Here is an 18,014-nt window from a genome sequence, read left to right on the forward strand (position 1 = left end):
ACATTAGGCCTTCCTCTCGAACTCTATTTCACTCCTTCTGTGGAAGACTTCAATTATGAGGATGCATCCCGTCATAAAAGGTTCTCTGTAGATGGTGGAACTCTGGCTTCTCTTCCCCGTGCTTTTTGAAAATAATCCGCCCTGATGAGGTTTGAACTCATGACCGCTGGTTTACGAGACCAGTGCTCTGCCACTGAGCTACAAGGCCACCTGCTGCTTGCTCACAGCCAACAACAGAAAGTGCAAAGAAACCATGGGTTTTACCTAGGTAGATCTCCAGGTATATGAATTTCTGGTTGTGTAAAAATGGCTGTATATCTCTGCATGTGTTCAGTACGTCATCATACATCTGATTTGCGAAAGCGTGTGTGCTTATGTTGGTGATACATTGTCGGTATGCGTTTGAGTATGTACTTTTACGGGTATGTATGTATTGAGTAGGATGCTGAACAGGTTCATGAGTTTAGATAGCAGGTCAGAATGATGGCAAAAGGAACATGTAAAAGGCAGACAACTAAAAGAAAAAAGAATTTGGGATGTAAGCTTGGGAATTTACTAACTGCGCTGATTTTGGCTCCTATAATAGTAAAGAATGGAAACCTACGAGGAAAGTCTTTGACTAGTTTCATTCTCCGCCTGCACCAATGAACTTATTTTTACATCTCTATTTCCATATCTGTACTCATTCCTGTCTTTCACAGGGAGGTTGAAAGACTTTGGTCTATGTTTAAATGCAGACTATAAAGAAAAAATACGACGAAGGTGGGATTCGAACACACGCGTGCAGAGCACAATGGATTAGCAGTCCATCGCCTTAACCACTCGGCCACCTCGTCTGTTTGGGAACGGTGCTCGAGTCCCATGCTTAAAGAAGAGATAAAACAATGGTGGTGCAAAGTCAGTGAAAAATAGATCATGTTTGTCATAGTAGAAACAAGATCGTTGACTCGTTCTTCCTTACCCGGCCATTGATAGATAAACACATCAAGTTGAAGTTCAGAAAAATATAACAAGAGCTCCTGGAGGGTTCACAACACTAATCCAGAGGAAGGTGCTTGAGCTTCCGTATGGCACACCATTAGTAGTAAAACCAGCATAATGCAAGCTCCAGTTTCCCAGTGTTTGGCATCATTCAACGTTTCCAGCCAAGATCAAAGTTCAGATGCTGCTGCTTCCTGTGATGTCATTGAATTTAAATAGTGAGTGATGGCAATAACCCTTTTCCAATTAAATGTTGCCACATCAACGTCCCTGAAAATAGAGAAAGGCGTGCAACCCAGAACCGCTGTACTGTTCAATAGAGTAAGGGCTTCACCGTGATCATCTGCATCTGTCATCACAAGATTATCAAGGTCTTTTTCTTGAAGAAATTAGGTCCAGAAAGCCGACCTTCCCCACAGTCTATTCAGACACCTTGCACTTGTGGCTTTGTTATAGGCCCGAATCCATTGGTAAAAGGTTGCACAGGTACAATGTGCAATATCAGTTCCTATTCAACAATGTTCAAGAAAATTACCATTTGGAGGCCCTGACTCACGACCCCTGGTTTACAAGACCAGTGCTCTGCCACTGAGCTACAGAGCCCCTCAGGTTATGACGCATAACAGCAACACAACGAGCACACAACATGATGTTTACTGGGTAGACATATTTGAAGGGTGTGTGAGAATGTATGTATATGATTGTGATTTGACCTGTTTTTTTCTGGCCGATTTTTTGAGGAGCAGCTAATTTGTGCGTATTCCGCGCAATTTTAGGGTGACTAATGAGGAGATGTGATGCGTGAAAGTTGAAAAAAACATGTACATGGCAGCAGAGAGACAATATGGATATTACCTTTGCTTTTTTAAATTTCTATCCGGATTCTGGCTCAAAGGGTAGTCAAGCACAGCAGATTGCATTCCTGCCAGTAACACGACAACCTTGTTTGTGTCCTTCTTAATCAACTAACATGCATATTTTCACTTTTGTCTGTATGTTCTTTGAAAGCCAATGGCAATGATGCTTAGAGCAATGCAGATGTTTAAAAAAGATTTCAAAAGTTAAAATCGACAAAGGTGGGATTCGAAACCACGCGTGTACAGCAGATTAGCAGTCCATCGCCTTAACCACTCGGCCACCTCGTCTACAGGGATTATGTTAGGCATTCAAGTCTTTACAGGTAATAACACAAACATCTTCAAAATAGAACCACAATGCGTTCCTTGTTGAGGTACATCCAGCCGTTTGCAGGAAAACTGCCTCACTTGCTGTTGAGAAAAATTCATCAAAGTCCTGGGGTGTTTATAGGCATCGCCAAGATGACATTGGGAGGTGTTTCAATTGACACGTGTTGAATATGAGGAAGAGCATCATGCTGGCTCCAGTGGCACTGCCTGCAGCATGACAAAAATGTAGAAGGGACATTTGACTGCACCATTGGCTGAACATCAGTGGCAAAGTGTATATCAGGCTAAAAGGTAAGCTCCAGTGGCACAATATAGGCACTACAAGGCACCCATAATTTGGTGTCAGCTAAAAAGACAATGCCAGAGCTTGTGGGTGCTTTTGTACACTTGTGTGTGTGTTTGTGGGTGTAGTTTCATGTCGAAAACCAAAACACAGCAGCTCCAGTGGCGCAATCGGTTAGCGCGCGGTACTTATACAGCAGTACATGCAGTGAGCAATGCCGAGGTTGTGAGTTCAAGCCTCACCTGGAGCAACTTTGGAACTTTTTACTAATTCACCTCAAAACTGAATTATTGAACCAATAAATGTTCTGGACATTTTTTGGTTCACCTCAAGGTTTCCTTGATTGTCAGTTAATGTTGTATGACAGCTCCTCTGCCTTTTAGACATGGAATACTCATTGCAAGTTATTTATGGGGTGTTTGCGCTTTAAATACAGCTACGGAGGGTTTTTGAAAATAGAACAGAAAATAAAAAATGTCAACTGTTATTATACTCCATTTTCTGCTGAGCACCACTTACGGAAGACATTTGTAAAGGTAGAAAAAGGGTTACTGGAGTAGGATCCAGGAGACAATATCAACTTACAAAGAATAATGTTGTCTATTTACTGCATTATCGCCTTTGAAGCAAACCTCTGAGAATAAATACCCTTTCACTAATCAGGCAGTCACTTTGATAAAATCAAGCAGAACAAGGATGCTGATAGGAACTCGCCTCATTTGCATATGGGCTAGGGCTTCTGGGAGCCATGAGAATTAGGAGTTGAAGGTTTTGCAGATCGAGATTGCTAAAGGGCTGGGCATTTGCACAGACCTCTCCATGCCTGATTGGTGCCGAAGGTTAGTTGCAAGTGGTCCCCTGCTCAGCCTACCTTACACAGGGCCATGCCCAGTTAGGCCCCTCAGGGCTAGGCCCGGCAGGGCTAAGCCCGGCGTTTGTCAGGCGAAGTGCCTGGACCCCTGCTCATCATACCTCAGAATCTGGTCTAGCTATTGCAGACATGGGGAATGGTGCTTATATCCCATTGACAGCGCCCACAAGCTGCATACTAATAGCCAATGATGTGTGAATGCGGTCAGGGTAGCAGACATATAGAACAATTGGGTGGGTTCGCATCCGAACTGGATGCACAGGAGCAGGAGAGAATGGCTGTTGGCGATGTATGCAACTTGCTCTGCGTGAACACATCTACCGACCCCTTCCCCTACACACACGGGCACATACACACACACACACATAGCCATTGGAGCTATGCAGAGCTAATCAGAAAGATTGGTAATCATTAGAACATGAAAGATATGTGTTCATTTTTTATTAAACTTGTGGACTCCCGCAGAAACGGAGGGACTCACATCTCTAATTGAGGCTTGCTTACCTCTATACAAATGTGTTTGCTGGCTGTCTTTCTTCAACTGGTATGTGCGGTTGTGTCTGTCTTTGTCTTTCAACACGCCTGGCACGTTTACATTATCAAAGAGATGATTGTATGGAGATGGGGAACACCCCTCCGTTGCATTGTGAACTTGAACAGTCTTTTCACCAAAGCAGCTACATGCGACATTGCAAGGTTTTTGTCAGTCTTTGCCTGAAAACATTAGGCCTTCCTCTCGAACTCTATTCACTCCTTCTGTGGAAGACTTCAATTATGAGGATGCATCCCGTCATAAAAGGTTCTCTGTAGATGGTGCAACTCTGGCTTCTCTTCCCCGTGCTTTTTGAAAATAATCCGCCCGAGGCCCTGATGAGGTTTGAACTCATGACCCCTGGTTCACGGGACCAGTGCTCTGCCACTGAGCTACAAGGCCACCTGCTGCTTGCTCACAGCCAACAACAGAAAGTGCAAAGAAACCATTGGTTTTACCTAGGTAGATCTCCAGGTATATGAATTTCTGGTTGTGTAAAAATGGCTGTATATCTCTGCATGTGTTCAGTACGTCATCATACATCTGATTTGCGAAAGCGTGTGTGCTTATGTTGGTGATACATTGTCGGTATGCGTTTGAGTATGTACTTTTACGGGTATGTATGTATTGAGTAGGATGCTGAACAGGTTCATGAGTTTAGATAGCAGGTCAGAATGATGGCAAAAGGAACATGTAAAAGGCAGACAACTAAAAGAAAAAAGAATTTGGGATGTAAGCTTGGGAATTTACTAACTGCGCTGATTTTGGCTCCTATAATAGTAAAGAATGGAAACCTACGAGGAAAGTCTTTGACTAATTTCATTCTCCGCCTGCACCAATGAACCTATTTTTACATCTCTATTTCCATATCTGTACTCATTCCTGTCTTTCACAGGGAGGTTGAAAGACTTTGGTCAATGTTTAAATGCAGACTATAAAGAAAAAATACGACGAAGGTGGGCTTCGAACCCACGCGTGCAGAGCACAATGGATTAGCAGTCCATCGCCTTAACCACTCGGCCACCTCGTCTGTTTGGGAAGGGTGCTCGAGTCCCATGCTTAAAAAAGAGATAAAACAATGGTGGTGCAAAGTCAGTGAAAAATAGATCATGTTTGTCATAGTAGAAACAAGATCGTTGACTCGTTCTTCCTTACCCGGCCATTGATAGATAAACACATCAAGTTGAAGTTCAGAAAAATATAACAAGAGCTCCTCGAGGGTTCACAACACTAATCCAGAGGAAGGTGCTTGAGCTTCCGTATGGCACACCATTAGTAGCAAAACCAGCATAATACAAGCTCCAGTTTCCCAGTGTTTGGCATCATTCAACGTTTCCAGCCAAGATCAAAGTTCAGATGCTGCTGCTTCCTGTGATGTCATTGAATTTAAATAGTGAGTGATGGCAATAACCCTTTTCCAATAAAATTTTGCCACATTAACGTCCCTGGAAATAGAGAAAGGCGTGCAACCCAGAACCGCTGTACTGTTCAATAGAGTAAGGGCTTCACCGTGATCATCTGCATCTGTCATCACAAGATTATCAAGGTGTTTTTCTTGAAGAAATTAGGTCCAGAAAGCCGACCTTCCCCACAGACTATTCAGACACCTTGCGCTTGTGGCTTTGTTATAGGCCCGAATCCATTGGTAAAAGGTTGCACAGGTACAATATCAGTTCCTATTCAACAATGTTCAAGAAAATTACCATTTGGAGGCCCTGATGAAGATCGAACTCACGACCCCTGGTTTACAAGACCAGTGCTCTGCCACTGAGCTACAGAGCCCCTCAGGTTATGACGCATAACAGCAACACAACGAGCACACAACATGATGTTTACTGGATAGAAATATTTGAAGGGTGTGTGAGAATGTATGTATATGATTGTGATTTGACCTGTTTTTTTCTGGCCGATTTTTTGAGGAGCAGCTAATTTGTGCGTATTCCGCGCAATTTTAGGGTGACTAATGAGGAGATGTGATGCGTGAAAGTTGAAAAAAACATGTACATGGCAGCAGAGAGACAATATGGATATTACCTTTGCTTTTTTAAATTTCTATCCGGATTCTGGCTCAAAGGGTAGTCAAGCACAGCAGATTGCATTCCTGCCAGTAACACGACAACCTTGTTTGTGTCCTTCTTAATCAACTAACATGCATATTTTCACTTTTGTCTGTATGTTCTTTGAAAGCCAATGGCAATGATGCTTAGAGCAATGCAGATGTTTAAAAAAGATTTCAAAAGTTAAAATCGACAAAGGTGGGATTCGAAACCACGCGTGTACAGCAGATTAGCAGTCCATCGCCTTAACCACTCGGCCACCTCGTCTACAGGGATTATGTTAGGCATTCAAGTCTTTACAGGTAATAACACAAACATCTTCAAAATAGAACCACAATGCGTTCCTTGTTGAGGTACATCCAGCCGTTTGCAGGAAAACTGCCTCACTTGCTGTTGAGAAAAATTCATCAAAGTCCTGGGGTGTTTATAGGCATCGCCAAGATGACATTGGGAGGTGTTTCAATTGACACGTGTTGAATATGAGGAAGAGCATCATGCTGGCTCCAGTGGCACTGCCTGCAGCATGACAAAAATGTAGAAGGGACATTTGACTGCACCATTGGCTGAACATCAGTGGCAAAGTGTATATCAGGCTAAAAGGTAAGCTCCAGTGGCACAATATAGGCACTACAAGGCACCCATAATTTGGTGTCAGCTAAAAAGACAATGCCAGAGCTTGTGGGTGCTTTTGTACACTTGTGTGTGTGTTTGTGGGTGTAGTTTCATGTCGAAAACCAAAACACGGCAGCTCCAGTGGCGCAATCGGTTAGCGCGCGGTACTTATACAGCAGTACATGCAGTGAGCAATGCCGAGGTTGTGAGTTCAAGCCTCACCTGGAGCAACTTTGGAACTTTTTACTAATTCACCTCAAAACTGAATTATTGAACCAATAAATGTTCTGGACATTTTTTGGTTCACCTCAAGGTTTCCTTGATTGTCAGTTAATGTTGTATGACAGCTCCTCTGCCTTTTAGACATGGAATACTCATTGCAAGTTATTTATGGGGTGTTTGCGCTTTAAATACAGCTACGGAGGGTTTTTGAAAATAGAACAGAAAATAAAAAATGTCAACTGTTATTATACTCCATTTTCTGCTGAGCACCACTTACGGAAGACATTTGTAAAGGTAGAAAAAGGGTTACTGGAGTAGGATCCAGGAGACAATATCAACTTACAAAGAATAATGTTGTCTATTTACTGCATTATCGCCTTTGAAGCAAACCTCTGAGAATAAATACCCTTTCACTAATCAGGCAGTCACTTTGATAAAATCAAGCAGAACAAGGATGCTGATAGGAACTCGCCTCATTTGCATATGGGCTAGGGCTTCTGGGAGCCATGAGAATTAGGAGTTGAAGGTTTTGCAGATCGAGATTGCTAAAGGGCTGGGCATTTGCACAGACCTCTCCATGCCTGATTGGTGCCGAAGGTTAGTTGCAAGTGGTCCCCTGCTCAGCCTACCTTACACAGGGCCATGCCCAGTTAGGCCCCTCAGGGCTAGGCCCGGCAGGGCTAAGCCCGGCGTTTGTCAGGCGAAGTGCCTGGACCCCTGCTCATCATACCTCAGAATCTGGTCTAGCTATTGCAGACATGGGGAATGGTGCTTATATCCCATTGACAGCGCCCACAAGCTGCATACTAATAGCCAATGATGTGTGAATGCGGTCAGGGTAGCAGACATATAGAACAATTGGGTGGGTTCGCATCCGAACTGGATGCACAGGAGCAGGAGAGAATGGCTGTTGGCGATGTATGCAACTTGCTCTGCGTGAACACATCTACCGACCCCTTCCCCTACACACACGGGCACATACACACACACACACACATAGCCATTGGAGCTATGCAGAGCTAATCAGAAAGATTGGTAATCATTAGAACATGAAAGATATGTGTTCATTTTTTATTAAACTTGTGGACTCCCGCAGAAACGGAGGGACTCACATCTCTAATTGAGGCTTGCTTACCTCTATACAAATGTGTTTGCTGGCTGTCTTTCTTCAACTGGTATGTGCGGTTGTGTCTGTCTTTGTCTTTCAACACGCCTGGCACGTTTACATTATCAAAGAGATGATTGTATGGAGATGGGGAACACCCCTCTGTTGCATTGTGAACTTGAACAGTCTTTTCACCAAAGCAGCTACATGCGACATTGCAAGGTTTTTGTCAGTCTTTGCCTGAAAACATTAGGCCTTCCTCTCGAACTCTATTTCACTCCTTCTGTGGAAGACTTCAATTATGAGGATGCATCCCGTCATAAAAGGTTCTCTGTAGATGGTGCAACTCTGGCTTCTCTTCCCCGTGCTTTTTGAAAATAATCCGCCCGAGGCCCTGATGAGGTTTGAACTCATGACCCCTGGTTTACGAGACCAGTGCTCTGCCACTGAGCTACAAGGCCACCTGCTGCTTGCTCACAGCCAACAACAGAAAGTGCAAAGAAACCATGGGTTTTACCTAGGTAGATCTCCAGGTATATGAATTTCTGGTTGTGTAAAAATGGCTGTATATCTCTGCATGTGTTCAGTACGTCATCATACATCTGATTTGCGAAAGCGTGTGTGCTTATGTTGGTGATACATTGTCGGTATGCGTTTGAGTATGTACTTTTACGGGTATGTATGTATTGAGTAGGATGCTGAACAGGTTCATGAGTTTAGATAGCAGGTCAGAATGATGGCAAAAGGAACATGTAAAAGGCAGACAACTAAAAGAAAAAAGAATTTGGGATGTAAGCTTGGGAATTTACTAACTGCGCTGATTTTGGCTCCTATAATAGTAAAGAATGGAAACCTACGAGGAAAGTCTTTGACTAATTTCATTCTCCGCCTGCACCAATGAACTTATTTTTACATCTCTATTTCCATATCTGTACTCATTCCTGTCTTTCACAGGGAGGTTGAAAGACTTTGGTCTATGTTTAAATGCAGACTATAAAGAAAAATACAACGAAGGTGGGATTCGAACCCACGTGTGCAGAGCACAATGGATTAACAGTCCATCGCCTTAACCACTCGGCCACCTCGTCTGTTTGGGAACGGTGCTCAAGTCCCATGCTTAAAGAAGAGATAAAACAATGGTGGTGCAAAGTCAGTGAAAAATAGATCATGTTTGTCATAGTAGAAACAAGATCGTTGACTCGTTCTTCCTTACCCGGCCATTGATAGATAAACACATCAAGTTGAAGTTCAGAAAAATATAACAAGAGCTCCTGGAGGGTTCACAACACTAATCCAGAGGAAGGTGCTTGAGCTTCCGTATGGCACACCATTAGTAGTAAAACCAGCATAACGCAAGCTCCAGTTTCCCAGTGTTTGGCATCATTCAACGTTTCCAGCCAAGATCAAAGTTCAGATGCTGCTGCTTCCTGTGATGTCATTGAATTTAAATAGTGAGTGATGGCAATAACCCTTTTCCAATTAAATTTTGCCACATCAACGTCCCTGAAAATAGAGAAAGGCGTGCAACCCAGAACCGCTGTACTGTTCAATAGAGTAAGGGCTTCACCGTGATCATCTGCATCTGTCATCACAAGATTATCAAGGTCCTTTTCTTGAAGAAATTAGGTCCAGAAAGCCGACCTTCCCCACAGTCTATTCAGACACCTTGCGCTTGTGGCTTTGTTATAGGCCCGAATCCATTGGTAAAAGGTTGCACAGGTACAATGTGCAATATCAGTTCCTATTCAACAATGTTCAAGAAAATTATCATTTGGAGGCCCTGATGAGGATCGAACTCACGAACCCTGGTTTACAAGACCAGTGCTCTGCCACTGAGCTACAGAGCCCCTCAGGTTATGACGCATAACAGCAACACAACGAGCACACAACATGATGTTTACTGGGTAGACATATTTGAAGGGTGTGTGAGAATGTATGTATATGATTGTGATTTGACCTGTTTTTTTCTGGCCGATTTTTTGAGGAGCAGCTAATTTGTGCGTATTCCGCGCAATTTTAGGGTGACTAATGAGGAGATGTGATGCGTGAAAGTTGAAAAAAACATGTACATGGCAGCAGAGAGACAATATGGATATTACCTTTGCTTTTTTAAATTTCTATCCGGATTCTGGCTCAAAGGGTAGTCAAGCACAGCAGATTGCATTCCTGCCAGTAACACGACAACCTTGTTTGTGTCCTTCTTAATCAACTAACATGCATATTTTCACTTTTGTCTGTATGTTCTTTGAAAGCCAATGGCAATGGTGCTTAGAGCAATGCAGATGTTTAAAAAAGATTTCAAAAGTTAAAATCGACAAAGGTGGGATTCGAAACCACGCGTGTACAGCAGATTAGCAGTCCATCGCCTTAACCACTCGGCCACCTCGTCTACAGGGATTATGTTAGGCATTCAAGTCTTTACAGGTAATAACACAAACATCTTCAAAATAGAACCACAATGCGTTCCTTGTTGAGGTACATCCAAACTGAATTATTGAACCAATAAATGTTCTGGACATTTTTTGGTTCACCTCAAGGTTTCCTTGATTGTCAGTTAATGTTGTATGACAGCTCCTCTGCCTTTTAGACATGGAATACTCATTGCAAGTTATTTATGGGGTGTTTGCGCTTTAAATACAGCTACGGAGGGTTTTTGAAAATAGAACAGAAAATAAAAAATGTCAACTGTTATTATACTCCATTTTCTGCTGAGCACCACTTACGGAAGACATTTGTAAAGGTAGAAAAAGGGTTACTGGAGTAGGATCCAGGAGACAATATCAACTTACAAAGAATAATGTTGTCTATTTACTGCATTATCGCCTTTGAAGCAAACCTCTGAGAATAAATACCCTTTCACTAATCAGGCAGTCACTTTGATAAAATCAAGCAGAACAAGGATGCTGATAGGAACTCGCCTCATTTGCATATGGGCTAGGGCTTCTGGGAGCCATGAGAATTAGGAGTTGAAGGTTTTGCAGATCGAGATTGCTAAAGGGCTGGGCATTTGCACAGACCTCTCCATGCCTGATTGGTGCCGAAGGTTAGTTGCAAGTGGTCCCCTGCTCAGCCTACCTTACACAGGGCCATGCCCAGTTAGGCCCCTCAGGGCTAGGCCCGGCAGGGCTAAGCCCGGCGTTTGTCAGGCGAAGTGCCTGGACCCCTGCTCATCATACCTCAGAATCTGGTCTAGCTATTGCAGACATGGGGAATGGTGCTTATATCCCATTGACAGCGCCCACAAGCTGCATACTAATAGCCAATGATGTGTGAATGCGGTCAGGGTAGCAGACATATAGAACAATTGGGTGGGTTCGCATCCGAACTGGATGCACAGGAGCAGGAGAGAATGGCTGTTGGCGATGTATGCAACTTGCTCTGCGTGAACACATCTACCGACCCCTTCCCCTACACACACGGGCACATACACACACACACACACATAGCCATTGGAGCTATGCAGAGCTAATCAGAAAGATTGGTAATCATTAGAACATGAAAGATATGTGTTCATTTTTTATTAAACTTGTGGACTCCCGCAGAAACGGAGGGACTCACATCTCTAATTGAGGCTTGCTTACCTCTATACAAATGTGTTTGCTGGCTGTCTTTCTTCAACTGGTATGTGCGGTTGTGTCTGTCTTTGTCTTTCAACACGCCTGGCACATTTACATTATCAAAGAGATGATTGTATGGAGATGGGGAACACCCCTCCGTTGCATTGTGAACTTGAACAGTCTTTTCACCAAAGCAGCTACATGCGACATTGCAAGGTTTTTGTCAGTCTTTGCCTGAAAACATTAGGCCTTCCTCTCGAACTCTATTTCACTCCTTCTGTGGAAGACTTCAATTATGAGGATGCATCCCGTCATAAAAGGTTCTCTGTAGATGGTGGAACTCTGGCTTCTCTTCCCCGTGCTTGTTGAAAATAATCCGCCCTGATGAGGTTTGAACTCATGACCGCTGGTTTACGAGACCAGTGCTCTGCCACTGAGCTACAAGGCCACCTGCTGCTTGCTCACAGCCAACAACAGAAAGTGCAAAGAAACCATGGGTTTTACCTAGGTAGATCTCCAGGTATATGAATTTCTGGTTGTGTAAAAATGGCTGTATATCTCTGCATGTGTTCAGTACGTCATCATACATCTGATTTGCGAAAGCGTGTGTGCTTATGTTGGTGATACATTGTCGGTATGCGTTTGAGTATGTACTTTTACGGGTATGTATGTATTGAGTAGGATGCTGAACAGGTTCATGAGTTTAGATAGCAGGTCAGAATGATGGCAAAAGGAACATGTAAAAGGCAGACAACTAAAAGAAAAAAGAATTTGGGATGTAAGCTTGGGAATTTACTAACTGCGCTGATTTTGGCTCCTATAATAGTAAAGAATGGAAACCTACGAGGAAAGTCTTTGACTAATTTCATTCTCCGCCTGCACCAATGAACTTATTTTTACATCTCTATTTCCATATCTGTACTCATTCCTGTCTTTCACAGGGAGGTTGAAAGACTTTGGTCTATGTTTAAATGCAGACTATAAAGAAAAATACGACGAAGGTGGGATTCGAACCCAGGCGTGCAGAGCACAATGGATTAGCAGTCCATCGCCTTAACCACTCGGCCACCTCGTCTGTTTGGGAACGGTGCTCGAGTCCCATGCTTAAAGAAGAGATAAAACAATGGTGGTGCAAAGTCAGTGAAAAATAGATCATGTTTGTCATAGTAGAAACAAGATCGTTGACTCGTTCTTCCTTACCCGGCCATTGATAGATAAACACATCAAGTTGAAGTTCAGAAAAATATAACAAGAGCTCCTGGAGGGTTCACAACACTAATCCAGAGGAAGGTGCTTGAGCTTCCGTATGGCACACCATTAGTAGTAAAACCAGCATAACGCAAGCTCCAGTTTCCCAGTGTTTGGCATCATTCAACGTTTCCAGCCAAGATCAAAGTTCAGATGCTGCTGCTTCCTGTGATGTCATTGAATTTAAATAGTGAGTGATGGCAATAACCCTTTTCCAATTAAATGTTGCCACATCAACGTCCCTGAAAATAGAGAAAGGCGTGCAACCCAGAACCGCTGTACTGTTCAATAGAGTAAGGGCTTCACCGTGATCATCTGCATCTGTCATCACAAGATTATCAAGGTCTTTTTCTTGAAGAAATTAGGTCCAGAAAGCCGACCTTCCCCACAGTCTATTCAGACACCTTGCACTTGTGGCTTTGTTATAGGCCCGAATCCATTGGTAAAAGGTTGCACAGGTACAATGTGCAATATCAGTTCCTATTCAACAATGTTCAAGAAAATTACCATTTGGAGGCCCTGATGAGGATCGAACTCACGACCCCTGGTTTACAAGACCAGTGCTCTGCCACTGAGCTACAGAGCCCCTCAGGTTATGACGCATAACAGCAACACAACGAGCACACAACATGATGTTTACTGGGTAGACATATTTGAAGGGTGTGTGAGAATGTATGTATATGATTGTGATTTGACCTGTTTTTTTCTGGCCGATTTTTTGAGGAGCAGCTAATTTGTGCGTATTCCGCGCAATTTTAGGGTGACTAATGAGGAGATGTGATGCGTGAAAGTTGAAAAAAACATGTACATGGCAGCAGAGAGACAATATGGATATTACCTTTGCTTTTTTAAATTTCTATCCGGATTCTGGCTCAAAGGGTAGTCAAGCACAGCAGATTGCATTCCTGCCAGTAACACGACAACCTTGTTTGTGTCCTTCTTAATCAACTAACATGCATATTTTCACTTTTGTCTGTATGTTCTTTGAAAGCCAATGGCAATGATGCTTAGAGCAATGCAGATGTTTAAAAAAGATTTCAAAAGTTAAAATCGACAAAGGTGGGATTCGAAACCACGCGTGTACAGCAGATTAGCAGTCCATCGCCTTAACCACTCGGCCACCTCGTCTACAGGGATTATGTTAGGCATTCAAGTCTTTACAGGTAATAACACAAACATCTTCAAAATAGAACCACAATGCGTTCCTTGTTGAGGTACATCCAGCCGTTTGCAGGAAAACTGCCTCACTTGCTGTTGAGAAAAATTCATCAAAGTCCTGGGGTGTTTATAGGCATCGCCAAGATGACATTGGGAGGTGTTTCAATTGACACGTGTTGAATATGAGGAAGAGCATCATGCTGGCTCCAGTGGCACTGCCTGCAGCATGACAAAAATGTAGAAGGGACATTTGACTGCACCATTGGCTGAACATCAGTGGCAAAGTGTATATCAGGCTAAAAGGTAAGCTCCAGTGGCACAATATAGGCACTACAAGGCACCCATAATTTGGTGTCAGCTAAAAAGACAATGCCAGAGCTTGTGGGTGCTTTTGTACACTTGTGTGTGTGTTTGTGGGTGTAGTTTCATGTCGAAAACCAAAACACAGCAGCTCCAGTGGCGCAATCGGTTAGCGCGCGGTACTTATACAGCAGTACATGCAGTGAGCAATGCCGAGGTTGTGAGTTCAAGCCTCACCTGGAGCAACTTTGGAACTTTTTACTAATTCACCTCAAAACTGAATTATTGAACCAATAAATGTTCTGGACATTTTTTGGTTCACCTCAAGGTTTCCTTGATTGTCAGTTAATGTTGTATGACAGCTCCTCTGCCTTTTAGACATGGAATACTCATTGCAAGTTATTTATGGGGTGTTTGCGCTTTAAATACAGCTACGGAGGGTTTTTGAAAATAGAACAGAAAATAAAAAATGTCAACTGTTATTATACTCCATTTTCTGCTGAGCACCACTTACGGAAGACATTTGTAAAGGTAGAAAAAGGGTTACTGGAGTAGGATCCAGGAGACAATATCAACTTACAAAGAATAATGTTGTCTATTTACTGCATTATCGCCTTTGAAGCAAACCTCTGAGAATAAATACCCTTTCACTAATCAGGCAGTCACTTTGATAAAATCAAGCAGAACAAGGATGCTGATAGGAACTCGCCTCATTTGCATATGGGCTAGGGCTTCTGGGAGCCATGAGAATTAGGAGTTGAAGGTTTTGCAGATCGAGATTGCTAAAGGGCTGGGCATTTGCACAGACCTCTCCATGCCTGATTGGTGCCGAAGGTTAGTTGCAAGTGGTCCCCTGCTCAGCCTACCTTACACAGGGCCATGCCCAGTTAGGCCCCTCAGGGCTAGGCCCGGCAGGGCTAAGCCCGGCGTTTGTCAGGCGAAGTGCCTGGACCCCTGCTCATCATACCTCAGAATCTGGTCTAGCTATTGCAGACATGGGGAATGGTGCTTATATCCCATTGACAGCGCCCACAAGCTGCATACTAATAGCCAATGATGTGTGAATGCGGTCAGGGTAGCAGACATATAGAACAATTGGGTGGGTTCGCATCCGAACTGGATGCACAGGAGCAGGAGAGAATGGCTGTTGGCGATGTATGCAACTTGCTCTGCGTGAACACATCTACCGACCCCTTCCCCTACACACACGGGCACATACACACACACACACACATAGCCATTGGAGCTATGCAGAGCTAATCAGAAAGATTGGTAATCATTAGAACATGAAAGATATGTGTTCATTTTTTATTAAACTTGTGGACTCCCGCAGAAACGGAGGGACTCACATCTCTAATTGAGGCTTGCTTACCTCTATACAAATGTGTTTGCTGGCTGTCTTTCTTCAACTGGTATGTGCGGTTGTGTCTGTCTTTGTCTTTCAACACGCCTGGCACGTTTACATTATCAAAGAGATGATTGTATGGAGATGGGGAACACCCCTCGGTTGCATTGTGAACTTGAACAGTCTTTTCACCAAAGCAGCTACATGCGACATTGCAAGGTTTTTGTCAGTCTTTGCCTGAAAACATTAGGCCTTCCTCTCGAACTCTATTTCACTCCTTCTGTGGAAGACTTCAATTATGAGGATGCATCCCGTCATAAAAGGTTCTCTGTAGATGGTGGAACTCTGGCTTCTCTTCCCCGTGCTTTTTGAAAATAATCCGCCCTGATGAGGTTTGAACTCATGACCGCTGGTTTACGAGACCAGTGCTCTGCCACTGAGCTACAAGGCCACCTGCTGCTTGCTCACAGCCAACAACAGAAAGTGCAAAGAAACCATGGGTTTTACCTAGGTAGATCTCCAGGTATATGAATTTCTGGTTGTGTAAAAATGGCTGTATATCTCTGCATGTGTTCAGTACGTCATCATACATCTGATTTGCGAAAGCGTGTGTGCTTATGTTGGTGATACATTGTCGGTATGCGTTTGAGTATGTACTTTTACGGGTATGTATGTATTGAGTAGGATGCTGAACAGGTTCATGAGTTTAGATAGCAGGTCAGAATGATGGCAAAAGGAACATGTAAAAGGCAGACAACTAAAAGAAAAAAGAATTTGGGATGTAAGCTTGGGAATTTACTAACTGCGCTGATTTTGGCTCCTATAATAGTAAAGAATGGAAACCTACGAGGAAAGTCTTTGACTAGTTTCATTCTCCGCCTGCACCAATGAACTTATTTTTACATCTCTATTTCCATATCTGTACTCATTCCTGTCTTTCACAGGGAGGTTGAAAGACTTTGGTCTATGTTTAAATGCAGACTATAAAGAAAAAATACGACGAAGGTGGGATTCGAACCCACGCGTGCAGAGCACAATGGATTAGCAGTCCATCGCCTTAACCACTCGGCCACCTCGTCTGTTTGGGAACGGTGCTCGAGTCCCATGCTTAAAGAAGAGATAAAACAATGGTGGTGCAAAGTCAGTGAAAAATAGATCATGTTTGTCATAGTAGAAACAAGATCGTTGACTCGTTCTTCCTTACCCGGCCATTGATAGATAAACACATCAAGTTGAAGTTCAGAAAAATATAACAAGAGCTCCTGGAGGGTTCACAACACTAATCCAGAGGAAGGTGCTTGAGCTTCCGTATGGCACACCATTAGTAGTAAAACCAGCATAACGCAAGCTCCAGTTTCCCAGTGTTTGGCATCATTCAACGTTTCCAGCCAAGATCAAAGTTCAGATGCTGCTGCTTCCTGTGATGTCATTGAATTTAAATAGTGAGTGATGGCAATAACCCTTTTCCAATTAAATGTTGCCACATCAACGTCCCTGAAAATAGAGAAAGGCGTGCAACCCAGAACCGCTGTACTGTTCAATAGAGTAAGGGCTTCACCGTGATCATCTGCATCTGTCATCACAAGATTATCAAGGTCTTTTTCTTGAAGAAATTAGGTCCAGAAAGCCGACCTTCCCCACAGTCTATTCAGACACCTTGCACTTGTGGCTTTGTTATAGGCCCGAATCCATTGGTAAAAGGTTGCACAGGTACAATGTGCAATATCAGTTCCTATTCAACAATGTTCAAGAAAATTACCATTTGGAGGCCCTGACTCACGACCCCTGGTTTACAAGACCAGTGCTCTGCCACTGAGCTACAGAGCCCCTCAGGTTATGACGCATAACAGCAACACAACGAGCACACAACATGATGTTTACTGGGTAGACATATTTGAAGGGTGTGTGAGAATGTATGTATATGATTGTGATTTGACCTGTTTTTTTCTGGCCGATTTTTTGAGGAGCAGCTAATTTGTGCGTATTCCGCGCAATTTTAGGGTGACTAATGAGGAGATGTGATGCGTGAAAGTTGAAAAAAACATGTACATGGCAGCAGAGAGACAATATGGATATTACCTTTGCTTTTTTAAATTTCTATCCGGATTCTGGCTCAAAGGGTAGTCAAGCACAGCAGATTGCATTCCTGCCAGTAACACGACAACCTTGTTTGTGTCCTTCTTAATCAACTAACATGCATATTTTCACTTTTGTCTGTATGTTCTTTGAAAGCCAATGGCAATGATGCTTAGAGCAATGCAGATGTTTAAAAAAGATTTCAAAAGTTAAAATCGACAAAGGTGGGATTCGAAACCACGCGTGTACAGCAGATTAGCAGTCCATCGCCTTAACCACTCGGCCACCTCGTCTACAGGGATTATGTTAGGCATTCAAGTCTTTACAGGTAATAACACAAACATCTTCAAAATAGAACCACAATGCGTTCCTTGTTGAGGTACATCCAGCCGTTTGCAGGAAAACTGCCTCACTTGCTGTTGAGAAAAATTCATCAAAGTCCTGGGGTGTTTATAGGCATCGCCAAGATGACATTGGGAG

General features: G+C 43.2%; 16 non-coding genes across 16 annotated transcripts; 3 read left to right on the plus strand and 13 right to left on the minus strand.

Moving 5' to 3' along the window:
- Positions 1–136: 136 nt before the first annotated feature.
- On the minus strand, positions 137–208 carry TRNAT-CGU (transfer RNA threonine (anticodon CGU)). The gene has a single exon. It is a non-coding gene; the product is annotated as a tRNA-Thr (tRNA).
- Positions 209–754: 546 nt separating this feature from the next.
- Positions 755–836, minus strand: TRNAS-GCU (transfer RNA serine (anticodon GCU)). The gene has a single exon. It is a non-coding gene; the product is annotated as a tRNA-Ser (tRNA).
- A 1,770-nt stretch (positions 837–2,606) lies between these two features.
- On the plus strand, positions 2,607–2,701 carry TRNAI-UAU (transfer RNA isoleucine (anticodon UAU)). The gene is made up of 2 exons: positions 2,607–2,644; positions 2,666–2,701. It is a non-coding gene; the product is annotated as a tRNA-Ile (tRNA).
- A 1,483-nt stretch (positions 2,702–4,184) lies between these two features.
- On the minus strand, positions 4,185–4,256 carry TRNAT-CGU (transfer RNA threonine (anticodon CGU)). The gene has a single exon. It is a non-coding gene; the product is annotated as a tRNA-Thr (tRNA).
- Positions 4,257–4,802: 546 nt separating this feature from the next.
- On the minus strand, positions 4,803–4,884 carry TRNAS-GCU (transfer RNA serine (anticodon GCU)). Its single transcript has one exon. It is a non-coding gene; the product is annotated as a tRNA-Ser (tRNA).
- A 680-nt stretch (positions 4,885–5,564) lies between these two features.
- TRNAT-UGU (transfer RNA threonine (anticodon UGU)) lies at positions 5,565–5,636 on the minus strand. Its single transcript has one exon. It is a non-coding gene; the product is annotated as a tRNA-Thr (tRNA).
- A 1,022-nt stretch (positions 5,637–6,658) lies between these two features.
- On the plus strand, positions 6,659–6,753 carry TRNAI-UAU (transfer RNA isoleucine (anticodon UAU)). The gene is made up of 2 exons: positions 6,659–6,696; positions 6,718–6,753. It is a non-coding gene; the product is annotated as a tRNA-Ile (tRNA).
- A 1,486-nt stretch (positions 6,754–8,239) lies between these two features.
- On the minus strand, positions 8,240–8,311 carry TRNAT-CGU (transfer RNA threonine (anticodon CGU)). The gene has a single exon. It is a non-coding gene; the product is annotated as a tRNA-Thr (tRNA).
- Positions 8,312–8,856: 545 nt separating this feature from the next.
- On the minus strand, positions 8,857–8,938 carry TRNAN-GUU (transfer RNA asparagine (anticodon GUU)). The gene has a single exon. It is a non-coding gene; the product is annotated as a tRNA-Asn (tRNA).
- Positions 8,939–9,625: 687 nt separating this feature from the next.
- Positions 9,626–9,697, minus strand: TRNAT-UGU (transfer RNA threonine (anticodon UGU)). Its single transcript has one exon. It is a non-coding gene; the product is annotated as a tRNA-Thr (tRNA).
- Positions 9,698–11,783: 2,086 nt separating this feature from the next.
- On the minus strand, positions 11,784–11,855 carry TRNAT-CGU (transfer RNA threonine (anticodon CGU)). Its single transcript has one exon. It is a non-coding gene; the product is annotated as a tRNA-Thr (tRNA).
- A 545-nt stretch (positions 11,856–12,400) lies between these two features.
- Positions 12,401–12,482, minus strand: TRNAS-GCU (transfer RNA serine (anticodon GCU)). The gene has a single exon. It is a non-coding gene; the product is annotated as a tRNA-Ser (tRNA).
- A 687-nt stretch (positions 12,483–13,169) lies between these two features.
- Positions 13,170–13,241, minus strand: TRNAT-UGU (transfer RNA threonine (anticodon UGU)). Its single transcript has one exon. It is a non-coding gene; the product is annotated as a tRNA-Thr (tRNA).
- A 1,022-nt stretch (positions 13,242–14,263) lies between these two features.
- TRNAI-UAU (transfer RNA isoleucine (anticodon UAU)) lies at positions 14,264–14,358 on the plus strand. Its single transcript has 2 exons — positions 14,264–14,301; positions 14,323–14,358. It is a non-coding gene; the product is annotated as a tRNA-Ile (tRNA).
- Positions 14,359–15,837: 1,479 nt separating this feature from the next.
- TRNAT-CGU (transfer RNA threonine (anticodon CGU)) lies at positions 15,838–15,909 on the minus strand. Its single transcript has one exon. It is a non-coding gene; the product is annotated as a tRNA-Thr (tRNA).
- Positions 15,910–16,455: 546 nt separating this feature from the next.
- Positions 16,456–16,537, minus strand: TRNAS-GCU (transfer RNA serine (anticodon GCU)). Its single transcript has one exon. It is a non-coding gene; the product is annotated as a tRNA-Ser (tRNA).
- Positions 16,538–18,014: the final 1,477 nt, after the last annotated feature.

This window comes from Ambystoma mexicanum, unplaced genomic scaffold (genome assembly GCF_040938575.1).
Source record: "Ambystoma mexicanum isolate Mex_15411 unplaced genomic scaffold, UKY_AmexF1_1 Mex_scaf46, whole genome shotgun sequence".
NCBI lineage: Eukaryota > Metazoa > Chordata > Amphibia > Caudata > Ambystomatidae > Ambystoma > Ambystoma mexicanum.